Raw genomic sequence first — 7,262 nt, 5'->3', positions numbered from 1 at the left:
GTGTTTATTGTGGGGTCACAGTACAGAGTAGTTGATTGTGTATTAAGATTGGGTGTTATTAAGGGAAATGGAACTCGTGACAACCCGGATCCCCGACCCCGGATTTGGGGGTGTTACGGTAGCTGCATCTACCTCCACAATTCCTGCTACCTTGCCTTGAGTTAGTCTCTGAGAAGGATTATGGTAATTATTAGCAGCCATCAGTTCAATTAATTCATAAGCTTCATCATAGCTATTAGCCCATAAGGATCCACCTGATGCTGCATCAAGCATGAGTCTAAAAGTTGCACCCAACCCATTATAGAAACAGTTAATGATCATTCAGTCAGGCATCCCATGGTGAGGACACTTTCTAAGCATCTCCTTATATCGCTCCCAAGCCTCACACAAAGTCTCTCCATACTGCTGCGTAAATTGAGTAAGAGCATTCCTGATTGAAATTGTCTTCATCATAGAACTTAGTAAGGAACTTTTGAGTAAGTTCCTCCCATTTGGTAATAGAGCCTGGTGGTAGAGAATGTAACCAGATCTTAGCTTTATCCCTCAGAGAAAACGGGAAAAGCCTTAGCTTAATAGCATCTTCAGTAAAAGTGTTAAATTTGAAAGTGTCGCAGATCTCGATGAAATCTCTAATATGCATGTTAGGATCTTCCTTTGGAGAACCCCAAACTGAACTGAATTCTGTATCATCTGAATTATGCTAGCTTTGATTTAAAAAATGTTAGCCGCGATGGCTGGTCTGACAATGCTAGACTGAATATCATTGATCTTCGGCTGAGAATAGTCCATCAAAGCCTTTATATTTGCCTCTGGTTCACCCATTGCAACAAGAGCTTCTTCTTCAACTTTTTCCTCAACAAAGATTTCTTCAACTACTTCTTCCTCTGCTTTTTCCAGTGTTCTCTTTCGAAGTTGAGAACGCGTTAGCATACATGCTCTCTAGAGTACCTGAAAAAGTAACAAACAAACAAACAAGTAAGTAAAATATCTGAGTCAATGAACTTAAACGAACACTGATGTCAAGCACATAAACTAAAAATTAACACCGAGTCCCCGGCAGCGGCGCCAAAAACTTGATAGGATGAAAACACGCGCTAATATTCTTGCAAGTATACGTGATCGCAAGTAATATAGAATTATTTCTAGTTCATTCCCACAGAGACTGGTTTAGGTTAATTTTAATCAATGTACTTATGAAACAATGGTATGGTTATTATTCAATGCTAAGATGATCACAAATTGAGATTATTTATAACTACAATTAACTAAGAAATTATACTAACTAACATTAACTACGAGATTCAAAGGATTGATTACTTATATGACACAAACATGGGATTCTAACTTCATTACTACTTCATTCAATAGCCTTTTCGTTTTTAACCTTAGCATGCAATGGTGATGACAATAATCAGATAACACGAAACTAGTAAATGCCAACTTTCGCTGTACGAATACCCTACTACCAGACATCCATAAAAGAGATAGAAGTTGAATAGACACTAATTATATTGAGACCCTATATGTCTATAGAATTTGACAACATAACGGTTTAATGTAAAAGTTATCTATCATGATTACATAGGGCAAGTAAGATGGTTAAAATTACCTACGAATCATGCATATCAATTACATGAACTTATGCTAGCATGGAAAGTTCTAAGCCCCTATATTCATACAATCACGACACACTAAGGTATCAAAATATATTAACTATTGAAATCCCTTAGAACCCCACGATAATGATTAGCCCATAACCGAACTCATCATCACCGTGGGTTCCGATGAAAGCATGGTATAATAAACTAAGTCTTTATAAATACGATAATAAACCAAGTACGTTAAACAAGAGTACTAGGTTTAACAAATAAGAAAACTAGCATCCAAGATTACAACTTAAAACAAAAAATCACAAGAATAAACTAGATCCTCTTCGCCTTGGTTGAATTGTGCTATACGGTTTTCTTACGTCTTCTCCTTAAGCTCTGGTACGTCTTGTTCTGAAAAACGATCTTAAGTTATCATTATATAGCAGCTCTGATCAGCAGAGAAGTCCAGAAATCAATCTTCTATTCAAAACAGGATTCTTGAAACCCGACCTGGCGCGGCCGTGTGCTTCACCAGCGCGAGCGCACTGACATTTTGTTCACCCGGCGCGGCCGCGCGCTACTACAGCGCGGGCGCGCTGATCTTCTGGAAAAAGTTCTGATTTCTGTTTTTCTGGCTGGTTTGAGATGGCGATCCACGAGCTTTTATTCAAGACACCTTCCTGATACCAATTTAGCACCAAAATAATGTTAAATCTCGTGATTCCTCCAACTATGCCTGAAATGCAAAAACATTACAAAAACGCATCAAATACACAAATAACTCGAGTATAATATACTAATTCAAGCCTTTATAGAGCATTCTAAGTGGACATAAATGCCACTTAACAAAAAGCATTTATTGTATTTTTCAGTTCTGGCATGTTCATGCAATCCAGCGGCATGAGCATGCCATCATATATCCTAAACAGCGTGACCATGCAGTCCACAACATGATCATACATTTAATCTTCTTGTATTTATCACACCCTTGATATATTCCAAAAATCATCCTACGTCAGACTCCTCCACTTCAAAAGACCGCAACCTCGATTTTTCATCTAGAATAAAAATTATGTCGACTTGTTGTTAATCTCGTCATGATGGTACTTCTAAAGGAAATGACCTTATTGGAACTTTGTAGCTGAACTCTTCTCCAAGATTAACATATATTACGAAAATAACACTTGAATTAATCTCACAACATTTTGTTAACCACTGCCGACTTAGAGCGTGAACAAACTTCAACTTTGTTAAACCCATTACTTGCAGAAACAACCATCACATATTTAAAAGAGGGATTTCAGGCAATCTTATCCTCCAATGGATACAAAACATACCCTTCATTGTTGTCAATTGCTTTCTCCCTACTTTTGTGACATGAGTTCACATCAAACTAATACGGTCGACCCAATACTAACTCACACGATTCCACATCAAAATTATCAAAAGATGTATTATCTTTGTACTTTAAACTAGTAATGTCAATCATAATTTTTTTACTTATGACATCAACAACCATTGTGTTATTCCAAATAATATTATCTGTTACGACATAATTTGTAGAGGTAATTTAATTTCATTAACCACCTCCCTCAAATTAAAGTTCTCTGGATATTTGAAATCTACCACAATCTTAGAATTTTGAGGATTCATCATACATAATAATTGATTAAAGCTCTGATGGTGTGAATCATCCACCGGTTTATGAGTAACCAATGACAGGTTTAGTAGGCTTTCAGCAAGATGTTCCTCATCGTTATTGTTCTCATCTTTATAAATATCCTTAATATTTTCTTTGTTGTGCTCTTGTACATCCTCATCATTGCTTGCTTTGTTGACTTCATCCACTCTTAAAGAATCAGTAGACGGATAATTTGCAGAATCCATTATCCTACACCCTTCTCCAATTATCTCCATACCTTCCAAATTTTTTGTATTAACAATTTGAGACACTTCTTTTTCCCACTTTCAACAAGAAGCACGGTTTTGGATGAAGATTTTTATCGAACACATTGTCAATATGATCAGGTATATAATATTGAGCCGTTGTATCTTCTTGTTTGCAATCAATATGCATGTTATACTCATGGCCCTCTGGTAAAACCTTCCCATTATTAATTATTTCATCTTCCGCCATATTCTAACATGTTTCTTCATTTATTTCTCCCTCGTTATAACAAGTTTATCCCACCATATAGAAACAACACTTTTTAACCTGATAGCCACCATTTTCACCTGCTTACTCTCAGGAACACCCATAACATCATAGAATTTATCAACATCAATATACCAATTAAGAAACTCATCAAATCCAAGAAACCCATAAAAATAATGGTATAACAGCATTTACAATATCATTGAGCCGATTACCCATATTCAACGTCAAGCCATAATTCTCACCAACATTATATTTTTCATCTCGAGGGACTAGATTCATATCCTCCCTTTCACCTATACGTTGCTTCTTGTTGTTATTCAATTTATCCGTCAATGTAGTCGTCCCGTTTGTCAAAGCCTTGAGAGTCGGTGTAAAAGCCGACATAACCTCTGCAAGTTATGTTTTGGTAATTGATTCTCCCGTAATAAATCAGATAATGAAAAGAAAGGATCAAGCCTGCTCTGATACTAACTAACGAAGCAGGAAAGTGTAGGATAAACAAGCGTTAATTCCCACAATTACTCTTATACAAGAAATTCTTTAATACCTTGAATTTACCAGAAAATATAAGAGAAAACTCTTAAAGGTTTTTTAATTCAATAAAGGATAATTAATACGTTATATCATACGATTGTTTATACAGGGATATAAAATCCTAAAATAAATAAAAATAAATGATAATTAAAAAACATAATAATTAAAAGCAGCGTGATCATGCATCATGAAGCATGAGCATATAATATCTGCCTTCTTGTTCCTCAAAAGCTACTGTTATATTTTTCAATCCTGTTGTATTTTTCAGGTCTGACATGTTCATGTAATTCAGCGGCGTGGGAATGTCATCATATGTCCTCAACAGCGTGACCATGCAGTTCTTTGCGTGATCATACATTTGCTCTTCTCGTACTCGTCACATTCTTGATATGTTCCGAAAATCATCCTACATCTTTTTTTAATAAAATCACCTTTTTCCCTTAAAAAAGACAAATAGATTTGCAACTTAATTAAATGTATGTAAAGATGGATCATATTTTAAAAAAAAATCTTAAACGAATTTCGCCTATCAAGTCGCCACCCGGGTCTGACAAATTAATCAAGCGTAACTCGATACACCTATTGAACATACCTTACAAACAAACAAAAGCAAGACGATTAAGGTGCATTTCAGAGTTAATTGATAGGCAATTTCTACAAGCAATTGCTGAATTATTCGAGGAGTAATGCTAGATACCCCATTTTTTTACCTCAAAAATTACCCAAATGCTGATGTGTCACTTGAATAATTGGTAAGTTTAATAATAGTGACATGGACCCCGCGTGTATACATATGCGCCCACAAATTAGATGTTGTCGTGTGTCATGCAAAGTCATTTGGTAAAAATTTGGGGACATTATTAAATATTTCCATGTGTCATGCAAAGTCATTTGGTAGTTTAGTAATTAGCGATGTGTTTTGCACGAGTTTCCAGATTTCATATTACAGTTACCATCTTCCCTTACTTTAATTATTTTTTTTGCTAATTGAAAATTATATTAAATAGAAAGAGGATCCCACGGTCCACGGAAATAATTTAGGAAAATAAACAAACGACAAACTAAACTACAAATCAAGCACATTAATATGACTACTAACAACATCAGAGCAAGCATTAACATAAGAATAAGAACAACATTAAGAAAGAAGATCTCCGAACAAGGCACATCAATTTTAGACGAGTAATTAGATACAATATTATTGTCCCAATTTAGCTCGTGCAATTCTACCATCTTAATTGCTTACAAGATGGAGGGTTTATTAAAAACGGATGCACATTTTAAAGATAGAACTGACGTTGATGATAATGAAATATAAGCCGATTGGGAACTGTAGGAACCTGCAATGGCAATACAGACTTTGCATGTGAACACCTATGTTTCAAAATCCAAAATCGGAGAAAGAAACACGATAATAACCACCCATATACCCAGAATTTTCATAGCCTCATTGTTGAGAAGGCCATCATTGTTGAACACATAACGAAGATTGTCTCCTTATGTATTACCTGAAATGAAATGCAGTCTCATATTCAACGGCTTTCAACTTCTACTACAATAATATATGTAATTTTTACCCTTTTTTGCAAAAATAGATTAAAAATATGAATATTTTTGACAAACTCCTTTAAAATCTTGACTTTGGAATATGTGAAATCTTAGTTAGGGGTGAGCAAAACCGGATATCCGTTCCATTTTTAAAATTCAAACAGGATATTTGGTTTTTCGGATCACTAAAATTACATTTCGTATCTGAATCCGATTTAACCGAATATCCAGATATTCAGATATCCGATTAAACCGGACCGGAAATCAGATTATCCGGATCCATTTTAAACTTCCATGTTTTAAGAAAATTATAATTTACCGGATAAGTTATACATATTCGAGTTGTGAAACTAATGATGCATGAAACTATACTTTTATCATTATATTATTAGTTGGGAAAAATGGTGACACATAAATTAATTTATTATAAATATCAATTCTAAATTTGCAAACATGATCAAGATAAATATATTTCCTATTACACTAATATTAAATTTGTTGTTATCCAATTTTTAGAATACTCGTCAAACATAATTTTTTTTTTATCGTAAGGAACCCGCAGCCGCTACCCTTCGGGTGCGCACTGGGTAAACCCCACGGGCTCACATAATAGCATGCAAACCACGTGAACCAAGATATACCGCACTTAAGCGACAGACTCTGGTTCAGGAGGCATAATCAAAAATTCTCCTCCCGTGAGATTCGAACCTATGACCAAGAGGATAATTATCATTTCTTTAACCAACAGAGCCAACCCTTGCGGGCTAAATTATTGTTTCGTACTATCATTTATGTCAAGTCTGCAAGCATGGTCAATATAAACTTGTTGATATTGATATTACACACGCATATCAATTTTGTTGATGATATTAATGAAGGAATGATGAGTCAATTAGATACTGACTTGAAATTCTGGAAGTCTTAGAGAGAAAGAGTCATGTTGTCACTAAATATTTTTCTACAAAAATCTTAACGGAAATATAATGTATCATGTATTTATAGATAAAATATATTTTTTATTAAGAAAAATAAAAACCGGTTCAGATCCGGATATTCGATTTTATGAAAATTTATGATCACGGACCGGTATAAAAAGCGGATCGGATATCCAATCGAATTATTCGGATCAAATATCCTAATTACGAATTTTTTAAATCGGACGTCGGAATAGAAATCGGATAATCCGATTTTCGAACTTTTATACGCACCCCTAATCCTAGTTTGTGAAATGTAGAGTCGGTTAATATAAAAGTAAATTACATGTCATTAACGAAGAAAACTGTTATACAAATTGCGATAATAATACGAGGCACGTCTAAAAGAGTACTTTTTGGGCTTTTTTGATAAATACCTAAGTTAAAAATAATTTTTTGTAAAAATACTATCATTTTTTAAAACAAATTGTAAAAATACTCTCTTTCAAAAAATATTTG

General features: G+C 34.5%; 1 non-coding gene across 1 annotated transcript; it reads left to right on the top strand.

Annotated features, from left to right (window-relative positions):
- Positions 1–331: 331 nt before the first annotated feature.
- On the top strand, positions 332–436 carry LOC141670102 (small nucleolar RNA R71). The gene has a single exon (XR_012554349.1). It is a non-coding gene; the product is annotated as a small nucleolar RNA R71 (small nucleolar RNA).
- The last annotated feature ends 6,826 nt before the right edge of the window (positions 437–7,262 follow it).

Source organism: Apium graveolens, chromosome 6 (assembly GCF_009905375.1).
Source record: "Apium graveolens cultivar Ventura chromosome 6, ASM990537v1, whole genome shotgun sequence".
In the NCBI taxonomy this organism is placed as follows: domain Eukaryota; kingdom Viridiplantae; phylum Streptophyta; class Magnoliopsida; order Apiales; family Apiaceae; genus Apium; species Apium graveolens.
The sequence above is the reverse complement of the archived record's forward strand: the minus strand, read 5'-3'. Positions and strand labels throughout refer to the sequence as shown.